The 14,644-nt window shown below is 44.0% G+C and overlaps 1 protein-coding gene across 1 annotated transcript in view; it reads left to right on the top strand.

The window, feature by feature from the left end:
• Positions 1-7,946, top strand: part of LOC144768293 (somatomedin-B and thrombospondin type-1 domain-containing protein-like) — a 194,070-nt gene extending 186,124 nt beyond the window's left edge. Inside the window, exon 8 of the mRNA XM_078651850.1 lies at positions 7,691-7,946. The gene's annotated coding sequence lies outside the window, so the exon portion shown is untranslated. The remainder of the gene's footprint in view (positions 1-7,690) is intronic.
• The last annotated feature ends 6,698 nt before the right edge of the window (positions 7,947-14,644 follow it).

Genomic DNA, 14,644 nt, shown 5'->3' with positions numbered 1-14,644 from the left:
TTTGTAACTCACATTTAGGTTCCATTTTTCACATGGGGACACAATGTACAAATCTTAGTTTATTTTGAATTTGTAAAAAATGTACATAAAATCATAAAATATGGTATATTGACCTTCGGTGCAAATGGTTTCTTGCCCTCTGACATTACTGTACCTTTTATATTGCCATTGTGCCTATATATTGCGTGAATCATTTGCATTAGACCACAGGAACCGCTGTTTCCTTTATATACCCAGTACTCTGGTTCCGTTGTGAGTAGGGTTCTCCTGTTCTTCCCCTTGGCCATAAGAAAATGGGGCAGGGTAGGAATACCCTGACCCCATAAAGCTGGACCTCAATAGGCCAAAACAGCATATAAAAAAAATGCTCCGAAATCGCGATGTTATTGAATTTTCTGTAAAAATAAATAAAGAAGCACAGGCTGCCTGCTTGTTTTAATCAACCTCTGAGTGGGCCAGGTCCTGGGGGTATGCCAGTGAAATAGGAGGCTTATGAAAATTCTGGGGACCTCCACCTCCCCAGGGCAATGGTTTTTATGAATGTGGGGGGTGCCCACGCACGCCTCTCGCACCCCTGGGAATTCCACATCTCCGGAGCAAATGTATGGCCCCCTGCAGCCCCATGGTCTTCTACCTTTCCAGGGCAATTAACAATATGTACAATAATACAATATGTATGCAGGCAGGTCTGCTGGGTCTCCCCACAAACCTGGGGACCGCCACCTCCCTGTGACAGCTAAAATATATGCAGATGGGCCTGCAGGGCCCGTCCACACCCCGAGGACCGCCATCTCCTCAGGATTATTTTCAAATAATATGGTGGGCCCACGTTATCCCCTCTGCCGGGCCAGGGACTGCCACCTCCCCGGGGAAAATCAGGGGACTAAAATGTATTAATGTAGGGGGTCCATTGTATACCCCCAGCTGGGAACCACCACCTCCCAGGAGTAGATTATAGAGTGTTGGCGCTCTTCCCCCCTCATGGAGCCATGGATGGCCCAGGAGACCGGCACCCCACAGGGCCAGCACCCACTACCTCTTGAAGTGCCCACCCTCAGAAGGTAGCTATTTGCTTTTGCTTGGTGGGCGCTACGGCTTGCAGAAAGCAGAGTTTTTTTCTTTTTCCCTGTCTCCAAATATACATGCAGTGAATTATATAAAAACATTTGCTCTGACAGACAGGGAGCTACCTCTCAGAAGCCCCCTGTCTGTCAGAGCAATCTTGCCTCCCTGCAGTAGGCGGGTAGCCAGCATGGACCACAGGGGCTTTGAGGTTCCTCCGAGATCTCCAACAGAGGTCTCTGGGTGCCCCCAGGGCACCCAGTATAAAGAGGCCAGGAGGTGTGGTCCCCGAGGCCAAAATCAGCCCCGGGACAGACCGTGACAGACCGTGTGTCCCACCTCCCACCTCCCCTAATAAAAATATATTTTTAAAATGGCCGGGCCCCAGGGGATAGGTTCCCTTGGACAAAACAGCCCCCCTAATAAAAATTCATTAAAAAAAAAGGCCGGCCCCTGCAGAGGCTCTGCACTCTTTCTCAACTACTTTGCAAAGGGGCTTCCTGGTGCACAACTGGTTAGGGGTTGAAGTCCACTTGGCTGCTAAGAGTCCTTGGGGGGGGGGGGGCCAATAACCCCTCCTTTTACCTCCAGTAAGTCCCACACAGCCGGATTGCTGAGCACTCATTCAAGACCCCACCCCCTATCTCCACCAGTCTGCAAATGCACCTTTTAGTGCACTACTGGTTGGGGGATAAAGTCCCCTTTGATGCTATTGGTCCTTTGGTCCTTGCTATTGGTCCTTGGGGCCAAAACCCCCTTCCGTACCCCCAGCAAGTCCCACATAGTGGATTGCTGTGAGCTCCTCCGAGAGCCCGCCCCCTTTCTCCACCACTCTGGAAATGCGACTCCTGGTGCACTACTGGTTGGTGATGAAGCCCCTTTAATGGTGAGGGTCCTGGAGTGCCAAGAACCCCTCCTGCTACCTCCAGTAAGTCCCACACAGTGGGATTTCGGAGAGTTTGTGGGAGGCCTCGGCCACCTTCTCAAATAGTTGGGAAATAGAATTAAAAAACCTTAGAAATTCACTGAAAAAAACAAAGGTTACAGGGACGGTATAGTTGGTAATTATAATTAAAAAGCCTTAGAAATTCACTGAAAAAGTCATAGGTTACAGGGACATTATAATTAGAAATTAGAATTTTTTTAAATTTTGCAATTCACCTAAAAAACAAAAGGTTGCGGGGACCTTATAACTAGGCTCAGATTTCACTCGTTCAAGGCCACGCGGACCCCCTCCCTGATTGAATTTTGGCAGGCCCAGGGAATAGGGTCCACGGGATTAGAATCAGCCCGGGGAAGGGTTCGCAGGTCCCCCCTCTCCCATTAAGTCGGAGGTGGGCCCAGGGAGATGGGTTCCCCTGGGTTGTTCTTGCCCAGAAGCTCAACAGAATGCACTTACAAATATAAACACAACTGGAGCCCCAGCTGAAGCTCCACTTCTAGAAAAGACAAACGAGCCTAACTCCTGGGCTTAGAGAAGGCAAAGCTAGTGTATTTTCTCTGCAATTCCACATTGAAAGATGATCTGGAATGCTTTGTGCAGGTGAATGCATTGTTGATCTATTGGGGTGCAGTCTGTGGTGACTGTGCAGTGCATTCTTTCACGTCCTTACCTGGTGAGAGCAGAGTCCATGGTTCTCTCTTTCAATTGCAATGAGTATTTAAATGTACTAATCACTTGGAAGCTTCGCTGTTTGGCCTCACCCACCTTAGTAGTATGCAAAGGACTTCCTGCCTTTTGCAAGAATGATGGACAGCTTAAGTAGTGGTGCCCCAGCGTTTTTCCTGCGGAAATTTGGGAGCAGTTGTTGATGTCGAGAAATATGAGAACATCTCCACCAAACAAAGAAGCACTTACTTCTTGTAGTTAATAAGAAGGGCCCTTGTTTGGTGGTGATTTACATCTTTGTAATGTTGTTGTCTTCACTATAGGAGGATTTACGTTATCACATATTTCTGGATTGAGATACGCCAGGAACAATCACAGTGCCAAAACACACAGAAGTTCACTGGTGAGAGCTCCTCCGAGTCTGCAACTTTCTTTCTTCGTACTCCATAATGCAGCTGTAGTATGGAATATGTGCTGGACATTTACCCAAGGAGATATCACTTAGTAAATAACCAGTAGAATGTACTCCACTTGGGTAGATATTTTGTGCAAAAACTGTGGACTCTTGTTGGAGAAAGGGGCAGGTGTGGTTCCTTTGTGTTCCAGTCACTCACACAGTCAGCCACTCACACAGCCACTCACATACCCACTCACAGATCCATTTACAGACCTAATCAGAAAGTCTCACATGCACTCATTGATCCACTCAGACACTCATGCCCCCATTCACAGACGCAGACAGACATTCTCACACCAACTCATAAATCCACTCAGGCACCCGCTCACACAGCCACTCACAGACCTACTCAGACATGTATGCACTCACTCACAGACTGACTCACACTCATGGAGGCACGTGAAAATCCCCTCAGACACTCTGCCACCAATTCCCAGACCTACTCAGACACTTATGTACCCACTCACATACCCAGTGAGACACTTATGTAGCCACTCCCAGACCCACTCACAAATTTACTCTCAAAGGTTACCGTTAGGAAATAAAATTGAAAAATCTTAGAAATTCACTTACAAAACAGAAGTTACAGGGATGTTATAGTTTGGGAACAACATTACAAAACTGTGGAAATTCACTGTAAAAACCAGAGGTTGCAGGGACGTTATAGTTATGCTTGGATTTCACTAGTACAAAACCATTGAAATTCAGCAGTTATGGTTGCCTGAGCTAACTGTAACTTATGCCCCTGCCGTGCTCTGCTTATGACATCACATATTGCATCACTCATGACATGGTCAGTGGCATCACTGATGACATCTCAAACGACATCACTGATGACATATCTGATCACATAATCCACATTACCATTCACACATCCACTCATACCCATATACAACCTCTCATAGACCCACTCACACATGCACACAACCACTCACATGCCCATTCACAGACCCATACATGTACTCACACAACTGCTCATCATCCATAGAGCCACTCCCATAACCACTTACTCACACAGCCACTCATACAACCTCTCACTCACCCATACAGCTACTCAGGCAAGCAGTCACTCACCCATACAGGCACTCGCACAGCCACAGTCACCCATACAGCTACTCATATACACACACATACTTATTCACACATATAACCACACACCTACTCATTCACCCATACAGTCTCTCAACACAGCCACTCACCCATACAAGCACTCAGGCCACTCACTCACCCATATAAGCACTCACACACTCACTTACACACCCACACAACCACTTACATACAAATTCACAAATCCATACAAGCACTTCCACATCTGCTCACTCACCCATACATCCATTCACACACCCAGTCACTCACGCATACAGCCATTCAGATACCCACTCAGTCACCCATACAGTCACTCGCACACCTACTCACCTATCCATACAGCCACTCGCACAGCCATTGACTCACCCATACAGCCACGGACACAACCACTAACTCACTAATACAGCCCCTCATACAGCCACTCACTCCCCCACATAGCTACTCACAACCCACTTATACACCCATACAGCTATTCACATACCCACTCACACACCCAATACAGCCACTCACACATGGCTACAGATATTCACACAACCACTCATTTCACATATGTTAGAAATAGTATCACTCATTAGTGGTACAGAAAGATTAGTAATTTATGTTATGAATTAGCTTAGAATATATCTTTAAGTCTCAGAAATGTTTACAAAAATCTTACACTCACTGGAAGATGCCATTGGTGATGTCATCAGTGATGTTATTTGAGATGTCATCAGTAATGCCATCAGTGATATCACTGACCATGTCATGAGTGATATCATGTGTGAAGTCATAAGCAGTGCATTGTGGGGGCATAAGTTATAGTTAGCTCAGTAAACTATAACTGCTGGCTTTCAATAGTTTTGTACGAGTAAAATCGGAACCTAACTCTAACCTACTTGTAACCTTTTGTTTTCACAGTGAATATATACGTACAGGTATATCTACAGTACTTAAGCTTGCATAGTGATCCGGTCTTTCAGGTGAGGCTGGACAATTAGACATCCTTATCTTTTGGACAATTGTTATTGTCTTCTGCCCACTTTAGGTGTTTGTTAATTTCCTTCTTGAAATTCAGGTGGTTCTTTCAAGATGCTATAGAAGAGCTTCATCGCGCCGGCTGTCATGCTGTTGCGTTCAGTTTTTCCCCTGAAATTCCAGATGCATATATTATCAGGACAGGACCTGTTCTCAAGGTTCTCACATTTGGTTTGTGATTCCAGATGACAAAAAGAGGTGGTGGTGATTTGGCAGATACTCTGACCTGATTTTCCTCAGCTTGAATTTTTTTTTGAGTCTTTGCATGTCACTTTTGATCTCCACTATGTCTTTGGGGATTTCAGCTTTCGGTTTTGCTCTGTTGTCAGTGAGAGACTTTTCAAAATCTAGTTTGAGTCCTGACAAGCAGTTTTCAGGTTATCTTTGCTAAGAGTTTCTCCTGACTTTGACATTTTTGTGTTCACTGTTCAGTCCTTCAGGATGATCCTTTTGCACAGGATAACAAAGGTATGCATCATTTGCTCTTTGTTGTGGTTTGCAGTGGTCCATCATCTTGGGATTTGTTCCGGTTTCAATTGCTGTCTCTGAGTGAATGGTGGCTTTTCCATCACATTTGAACCCCTTGTAATCCTATGCTATGGGCATACCGCCTAAGTCACTTTTCATCTTTCTCGGTTTAGCAGCACCATCTGCCACTAATCTACTGAGTGTCCAGTTTCTCATGCATAGCGGTATGTTTATATTGTTTTGCCCTACCACCTCTCTCCTTTCATTAATCTAGTGTCACCGCTTTTATTTGACCCAAACAGCTGACAGTTATGCCACTCTAGACTGGTCTTTTGCAGCTCACCTTAGTTACTGGGTCATAGCAATACACTACATTGCACCATCTCACTCGTGACCCTTGAGATACTGCCAAGTATGACTCCTCTGAGTAATGGCTCAATTTTATTCACCTCTCAGTTTCAGTTCTAACAGTGGGAAAATGCCATTCGCAGATGTCTTTTGTCTCAGTCGTCCAACTAGAGCCCCTCAAAGTTAACGAGTCTGTATCAGTCCAGTCTGTGTCTCCCTTCATCTCTCTAGTCTCATTATGCTGGTCTGCCCAACTACTATGCTGGAACCTATGTGCCATCTTGTTTACTCATGCCCTTTCTTCCCATGGTTATTGGTGCCGCTCCTACTGCTGTTTTGATATTCATCTCAGTGACTGCCCTTTCTAGATCTCCTTTCGTTGTGGTCTCTTTGTCTATGAAATCCTCCTCTTGGCTGCCCCCCAGCTGCCATCTGCTTGGGATTACCTCAATCCCTGTGAAGAAGAGCAGGATCATTCCTCATTTTACCAGGCTCTTCGCCAAATCAGGTGCTTTGCACAATCCATGTAAACCTTCAACTGGTACTGTATGCCGCATAGATGAGAGGTGGGGTGCCGAGCAATAAAAAGTTATTCCCACACCACTGGCTTCTTGACCAACGGTCGGCATGGTACATTATTAAAAGGGTTAAGAAAAGCATGCAAGTGGGCACAAAGAGTTCCATTATATCAACACGTGGGCCCAGATTTATGCAGCTGTCACACAATGCAGAGCAGCAAACAAAAGTTGCTGCACTATGTACTGCGAGAGGGAGAGAGAAGGAAAGCGTCATATCTACTACTAACATACAGCACTGTCCTGCACTCTTCCTAGCGCTGGTGCTCAATCAGTCTTCATAGCGCCACCATAGTGCAAAGGTGTCTGCAGCATGTCTAGCAAATGCTTAGCATTTGAAGGGTACCTATTCAGTACAAAATAGTATGGTTAGGCTAACTTTAGTACTTCTCCATCTTTAGATGTGTTCTGTACAGTGCAACACACATGCAAAGTGTGAAAATATAGGAGAAATAAAAACACTTCTCTTTTTTATGCCTGCTTCAAAGTGGAATTTTTTTTGGGTGCAAACCCCAGTCTGCCATTGTTAGTAGATCGGGTTTTGGGTCAAAACCCTTGGGTGGCTGCATGGGAACGCCCATGTACAAAAGTATGGAATACTCCTTATGGAGCAAGGACTCGTGGAAAAGAGACTTGCCCAGAAGCAATCCGCTCCTTTAACTCACTAACAAATTGTAAAAAATGTTTTGTGTAAAACTAATGCGCACTACATGAATATGTGGGTTAGTGAAGCTTGCTTATGTGTTTACTAACGTGAATAACATGAACGAAGGACTATAACCGTTTTAAACAGGAAATCTAATCTGCGCATGCGTCAATTGCATCTACGCAGTATGACGAGCTATCGCTTGGAGGGAAATTCTTGTGCATGAGCAGAAGACACTAAAATGGAGTCTTGTAGACTCGCATGCATGGCATCCATTTAGTTGAATACTAACAAGCAATTTTACTAATGTTAATGCGGGGAAAGTATTAATAAGTAAAGGGGGATAAAGTAGAGATGGGTGGTATACAGTGAAACCATTTTGTCTGTAAAATTAATATTTGTCTTTCTGACTTTATTACTAGTGCACATTTGAGCCTCTCATGTATAACTGAAGTAAGCTGAATAAAGGGAACACTGAGCATGTCCACTGAAATGTTAACCCAGAATGATGACTTAATAAGTTGAACGGGAGCCAAGGTCACAAGTGTTATACCCTGGGAACGGATGGTGAAGAGTTCAACGAAGTGGACTCACATTCAGACTGTATAAAAATTGTTGCAAGTAAAATGTGAATGCGTGTGAACTAAAATTTTGAATAAAAATTAAGGAGATGGGTTTGCGAACAATAGTTGGACTGATTTCGTTGACATGTAAGCATAGTGTGATGATATTCCCCCCCTTGCCTGACCAATTAGTTTTCGAATTTTTACGATATTGAAACTTTAGTGGGTAGAACATGAAGAACGAAAGGTATAATTGAGATAGCTTTAGTTAGTTAGAAAAAAAAGTCCAGATGCTGTGAGCCATCGATGCAGAGATGCTGTCAGAAGATGATGAAGAACCGAATGCAAAACCTTTTATCCTACTTAATTGGGATAGATAAGAAGATCGCGTAAGAATCTCGAGGAGGAAGAGAGTGTCAGAGAGGGGTGCGCGCAACCGTCGGTATTCTGAAAAGGTAATCTATCCTGTCCTGATTCCTTTCCTGAAGTCTTTGTCTCCTGCCCTATCCTGGGGGACCCTTACCAGCCCTTTGGCCAAGGGGTTGGTTTTCACACCAATCTTATTAACTATTTTTTCACGTTATTCGCAGATGTTCTTTTCTCTCTATCCTCTCCTTTCCTTAGACATTGCTAATTGAGTAAATCCGTGTTATATTTGTTCGATGACTTAATTGAATTTTCTCTCCTAAGAATGATGGTGATTGCACTGTGTATTTGAGATGGTTCACATGCGTTTGTAATTTAGATACATATTTTAAACCTTTCTGAGTTTGTGATTAGTTTATTCCGAATTAGAAGAGATTAGACTTATGTACATTGTCACCATCAACTAGTTCAACTAAAGGCCCATCGACCAGAGGAAAGAACTTCTTAATCAGTGAAAGGGTTAGTTTGAGATGAACAGAGGTACTAAAAAACGAATCCTAATTTATTATGGAAATTATAGAAAATATATATAAACTTTGACTCCAGCAGTTTACTCAATCGTGTGTGTTTATGGGCCCAGGTGAGTATATGGTAGTGGAGTATCTGTTGTTGGTACACCGCTAGATCACTCCCTTGAAGCACAGTAACACATTGCAGCACTTTTTGCTTTACTTTGAGACCAATTTGCAGCACAAAACAAGTTTTGCGTTGGAAAGTAAATCCAAAAATACCTTTTTCTGCAGGTTTGAGTCACTTTGTGACGCAAGCCCAGCGAAAAATCTGGTTTATGGTTTGTATTGCAAGCACGTTCTGTGACATCCATATTGACATCATCAGTAAATTAAAGCAAGAACCGAGTAAAGGAGACATTGCATTTTATGTCTACATTTCAAGTCTTCTGTTTTTTGTCTAAACATATTGTTATTGTAAACAGAGCTTACTAAATAGATAAATGAAATAAGGAGAATAACGATGGATATAAATCAAGGTCTCTGCACAGTAAGCAAGAATTATAATACTGGTTTGACATTTTCCACTGATTTCATTAAAAAATGTTCAATCTGGTTTGCAAAATGTTTTGCTGGTATAATACTTCCTGCTGCTTTAGTAAAACAAATTAATGTTCGTAGTGAAAATGATAGCTGAGCCAGAAGCCAAGAAAGCAGAATATGTTCATTACATACTTTAATCAAGCTCGCAAGTTAAAGTGTGGTTTCAGTTTGACAGATATTATATATAAAATAATCCTTTATTTAAAAAGGGTAAGGAGTAGATACTGAGAAATGATGTATCATTCTAGTAAAATTAAGTGGATTCTTACATAAATATCCTGATGCCGGGAATTTAACATGAAACATTTCCAGATTTAAAATCTATAGACCATGCCACCCCCTACCCCTATTATGCATGTCCTTAATACTTGCATGGGATGTCCCGTTTGCACCTGGTGCACTACGTGGCCTAAAGTATGTCCTGGGCCTCATATAAGTGCTCTCAGGACCTTTAACAATGGCCTGCAGTTACTGAGTGCAGGACAATGACACACGCCATGGTACTCCCTAGTGTCCATACAGTGTGTATCTCCAGAACATGTCCAATAACCATGCTCTGTGGGCAATGGGGTGCGGCCTTCGTCCATGCTTTGCATTCATTGCAAGGGCTTACAGCACACTGGGGTAAAGGACAAAGATTTGAACACTGATTGCAGGGTATTTACCCAATGTCCCTGTCTGTTTTAAGGTCTGCTTTCCTAATTTGGGAACAACGGGCCATATTATCAAGGAAGGGCGATACATTATCGCAGCTTTGATCGGCAGGAGTTAACCTGGGCTTCCATGGGAATTCACAAGGGCATATTATCAAGCCCATTATCGCCGCTTTAGCGGCAGTTTCCTGCTGATAAAAGCGGCGATAATGTATCGCCCTTTGCCCATAGTTTGGACCACACCTTTACTGAAAGCACAACTCACACCCCAAATGAAATGTTAGTGATCTTACCGTATTTATATCAATAAATAATAGGGCTTAACAGAGCAATGTCATTGAATAAGAACAAATACCCAAAACGGAATGACGCTGCTGCCATTGTGACGTCATCAATAATGGCACTGTAAAGGTAATATGGGATGTATGACATTACAACGCATGCTTTTACCACGCATGCCTTTACAACGCTGTTTTTACAACGCATGCCTTTACAACGCATAGTGCTTTGGGGCGCTGGATAGTGAATAGTTTAATTTACTACTCCAACTCCAGTCCCCGTGGATAGTAGGGAAGGTGTTGGATAGTAAATTAAACCTATTCCCTATCCTAGAGCGCCCCCTAGCGCAATGCGTTGTAATGGTTTGCGTTGTAAAAGTTGCGTCGTAAAGGCACTGCGTGGTAAAAGTTGCGTTGTAAAGGATGTTTCCCGGTAATATGTCATGTCACTAGTGACATTTGTGATGCCACCTAGCACCCCATGAATAAGATCACAAGTACTGCATTTGGGGTCCTTGCTTACATGCCGTGAGCAACAAGGAACCCAAAAATCATATTTAAGTCAAATAACTCCACAAGGAGGCCTTCATCTTCAGGTGCTTTCCCAGTCCCCAGGGATGCAGAGCCTAAACCACCTCCATCAAATTGGAGGTGGTTATCAAGTTTAGTTAGCTCTCACTTGGTGCTGTTGGAGCTTGGAAGCTAAACAACACAATGAGACAATTTGGTGGGGAGCCTCTATCATTACCACCTCAAGGCAACAGGTTTTAAATACCCAGATGATTGGTTTTTAGGCGCTCCATTATGTAGGTTAGCCCATGTAGACCCTGATAAGGACTCCTTCGCAAACGTAGGTGCAAATTCCACACCGTCTAATTACCGTTTTAATGTATACATGGTTTACACCTGATTCTGAGGTTAGGATGACCAAACTGACATTTTACATCATTTGCCTCTCACTCATCTCCTCATGAAAATCAAGCGAGCAATCACCCGCTTCTCGAAAAGTTATTGTGATTTGTATTGTCACTTCAGGTTATAATCGGGACAGTAGATTCACATATCACACTAAACGGTGATGTGATATGTGTTGCCACCAGTGGTGGCACTGTGATTTCACTTCCTATGTAATCTGTGTATATGGGAGATAAAGAATTCTGCACATTGACTCACCAACACCTCATAGCATTAGACCAGTTTATTGGAGGTGTAAAGGTGGGTCCCCACTTCAAACATGGGTAGCAGCACCTCAGAGGAGGTGGTAACCATTCGCAAATGGACAGATCTTCCTCTTTGTGAATTTTGATACAAATATTTTGTAAGAGCAGGCAGTGGTCCCATGGAATAATAATTTCCTAATTGTGAATCCCAGAAAATCCCAATTAGGTAATTGCTATTTCTCAAATGTATACATATGGCCCCTAAGACCTGATGTACGAAATTTCCATTTACAAAAAGTGATCACAAAAGGGCTTAGCTAGTAGCCCCTTGCGCCGCCTGTGGGCCACTTTTTGTGACGCAACGACGGCATAAAATATGCACCACACTGCGACATATTTACAAAGTGACGCATCTAAGCAGATGCTTCATTTTGTAAACCCCTGCCCTACATTATACCTGAGTCAGGTATAATGTATGCAGGGTGGGCGTCCCCCCCCAAAAAAGGCTCCTAGAAGTGGCACAGTGAAATCTATCAGATTTCACTACGCCACTTCTAGGACGCCACTGTGTCAAATCCTTGCGCCTGCCTCACAGCAGGCGTAAGACTGACGCAGGCCCTTTCACATGGGTCTTGTCCCATGTGAAAGGACATATTGCTGGAGTTGCGTTTCTTGTCAGACACACTCCAGCAATGGATTAATTTTGCGCCTAGAAATACGTCAGGAAAATTGACATATCTGTAAATCCTTGCGAAATAGAGCTCCGTACAGTAAATACGGCTAATCCATGGTGTCGCAAGGATGGCACTATGATAAGTGTCGCATTGGTGTCTTGCCCCCAGCGATGCAACACTTTTCATAAATGAGGCCAAAAGTGTGCACTGAAATTTTTTCGATTTGGAAAGAATTTTGTGGACTGACCTGTGTACTAATGGAACCGTTGACTAAATTGTGAATAGTCGTAAGTTGCAATCCGACCAACCGCATCAATATTTATCAGGTAGGTTATAAATTACAACTCACTATGATTGGATCCCATTAAAAAAAGATGGTGGCCTGCAGGGGTCAGCAGACCAAACCATCTATGATTGCATTTTAAATAAAGTCAACTTTTTTTTTTTAAACGCAGCCTCCTTTCTTGAAATGATGGGGATGGAATGTATAGTTGTCTAAACTATAATTTGCATATTTTTTAATATTTTTTAAATGTAAGCTCATATCTACTTTTAGCACCAAAATATATTGTCATTTAAACCTTTGTTTTTCCAGAGAAGTTTTGTATTTTTAATGTAAATTAAGGTCTTAGAACCTATCATCACAGTAAAATAATTTTAAACTTGTTTTTTCATTGAATTGTGGGATATTTAATTGCATTCTAAATAGAACCAATGGCCATCTCTTCACATGCAGACAGTCCTACTCTGCATGGCCTTTGACCAAACCTTCCTCCCAACCCCCTCTGTGCGAACATCTCCCTACAAATGACCTTCAGTTGTTGTACTCAACACGCATTGTGCTCTCACTTCAACCTTGACCCTGCCTGAGATGAAGAAATGGTTCACTGACAAGTCAGTAGGAAGGCATACCCAAAGTGCTGTGACTGCCAACAGGTTTGGTTTTTCAAGGGGGATACCAAGAGTCCCAAACAGGCATTGCCCCCAACTGGTGGACAGAAACTGGGGCTTACTAGTGTAGCGCTTGGGGAGGAGATTGCCCCAGTTAGTATGGGGGGTAGTGCAGAGCTTATCCTAGAGTGCCTAATGATGGAGAGATGATGCCAATGACCAATCATGCCTAGCAGCACTAAAAAGTGCAGGTAGTGGGTCACCATCAATGGGCAGAGTGTGGACACTGTGAGAGATGCAGAAGCCAGCATGACAAACATCAGGTGTAATCTGGTGTCCTCAGAACAGGTAGTCCCTAATGGAGTCCATCAGGTTGTTGTTGCTGACAACCATGAGAGTCACTATCCAGTGACTCTGGTGTCCTTTGATTGGGGTGTCTCAGGTTCATTGAGGGTAGTTGTGAGTCAATCCAGACCTATTGATTGTCTGCTTAGCACTGACCTGGAGCACACCATCTGGTAAGATGTGGAGCTCGGTCCAACCTGGAGATGTCACTTTTTCGTAAGTGGGTGTGCCTGGCCACCCGTGAGCCTCGTCAAGAGGACCTGGAGCATTGAAGAATGGCCCAGGTAGCTGCAAAGAAGAGAAAGGGTAAGAAGCTCATAAAACCCGCTCCTGAAGCTCCAACAATCTGGGAGGAGGCGGAGTCCGTGGGCAAAGCCCTGGAACTTACAAGGGAGGACATTGCCTCCTTGGGAGACTTACCTGAAGTGACCAATTGCCAGAAACAAGGAAGTACCTCAGGGAGGAGCTCTGTAGAGTGTAGAAGGAGTGCCCTACTCAGGAGCTGGCAACACCTCTGGTGATCACCTCTATAGCGAGCCTAAGGTTCCTGAGGCGGGGCAATCCATGTGTGGGTGGTCCCCCAGTGTTACAGGGCTTTCCTACTGAAGTTGACTCGTGATATTCCTCCGGAACGGGCATCTAGGACAAGTTAAGACGTTTGGCAGTCTTATGACTGAGTTTTACTGGCCCAGGATGAAGATGGCCACAGATGATGCTGCAGGTCATGTCCCACCTGTCAGACCATTGGGAAGTTAGGAGGGAAACACAAGGCTCCTTTGGTTTGACTTCCAGCCATTGGCACCCCCTTTGAAAGGGTGAGCATTGACCTTGTTGGGCATCTGAACCCAAGACAACCATGGGCAACAGGTTTAACCTATCTTGGTGGACCATGCCCAGAGGCTATACTTCTGAGAAAGGTGACTGCACCAGCAATGGGCAGGACACTGATTTGGATATTTACCCATATGCAGAGGGGTAACATCCACCCCTGCAGCCCTGTAGTACAGCGGGAACCCCAATCCTTTAGGGGCCCAACCCTGCAAAGGTGCCACATTCAGACAAAGCCTATTGAATATGTATGTATGTAATTTGTACTTGTATCTGTGATACCTTTGAGACTCAGATGCCCCTCATCACATTCTGCAGGGGGTTGTCATTTAGTGTTACACTACTGCCCATGTAGGGTCCTCAAGGAGGAAGTATCTGACCGGGGTACCAACTTCATATCAGCGTACATGAAGTCCATGTGGAGCGAGTGTTGGGCAACATACACGTTCTCCACATCCTACCATCCCCATACCAATGGGCTTGCTGAGAGATTCAACAAGGCCCTT

This window comes from Lissotriton helveticus, chromosome 7 (genome assembly GCF_964261635.1).
Source record: "Lissotriton helveticus chromosome 7, aLisHel1.1, whole genome shotgun sequence".
NCBI classification, from domain to species: domain Eukaryota; kingdom Metazoa; phylum Chordata; class Amphibia; order Caudata; family Salamandridae; genus Lissotriton; species Lissotriton helveticus.
The sequence above is the reverse complement of the archived record's forward strand: the minus strand, read 5'-3'. Positions and strand labels throughout refer to the sequence as shown.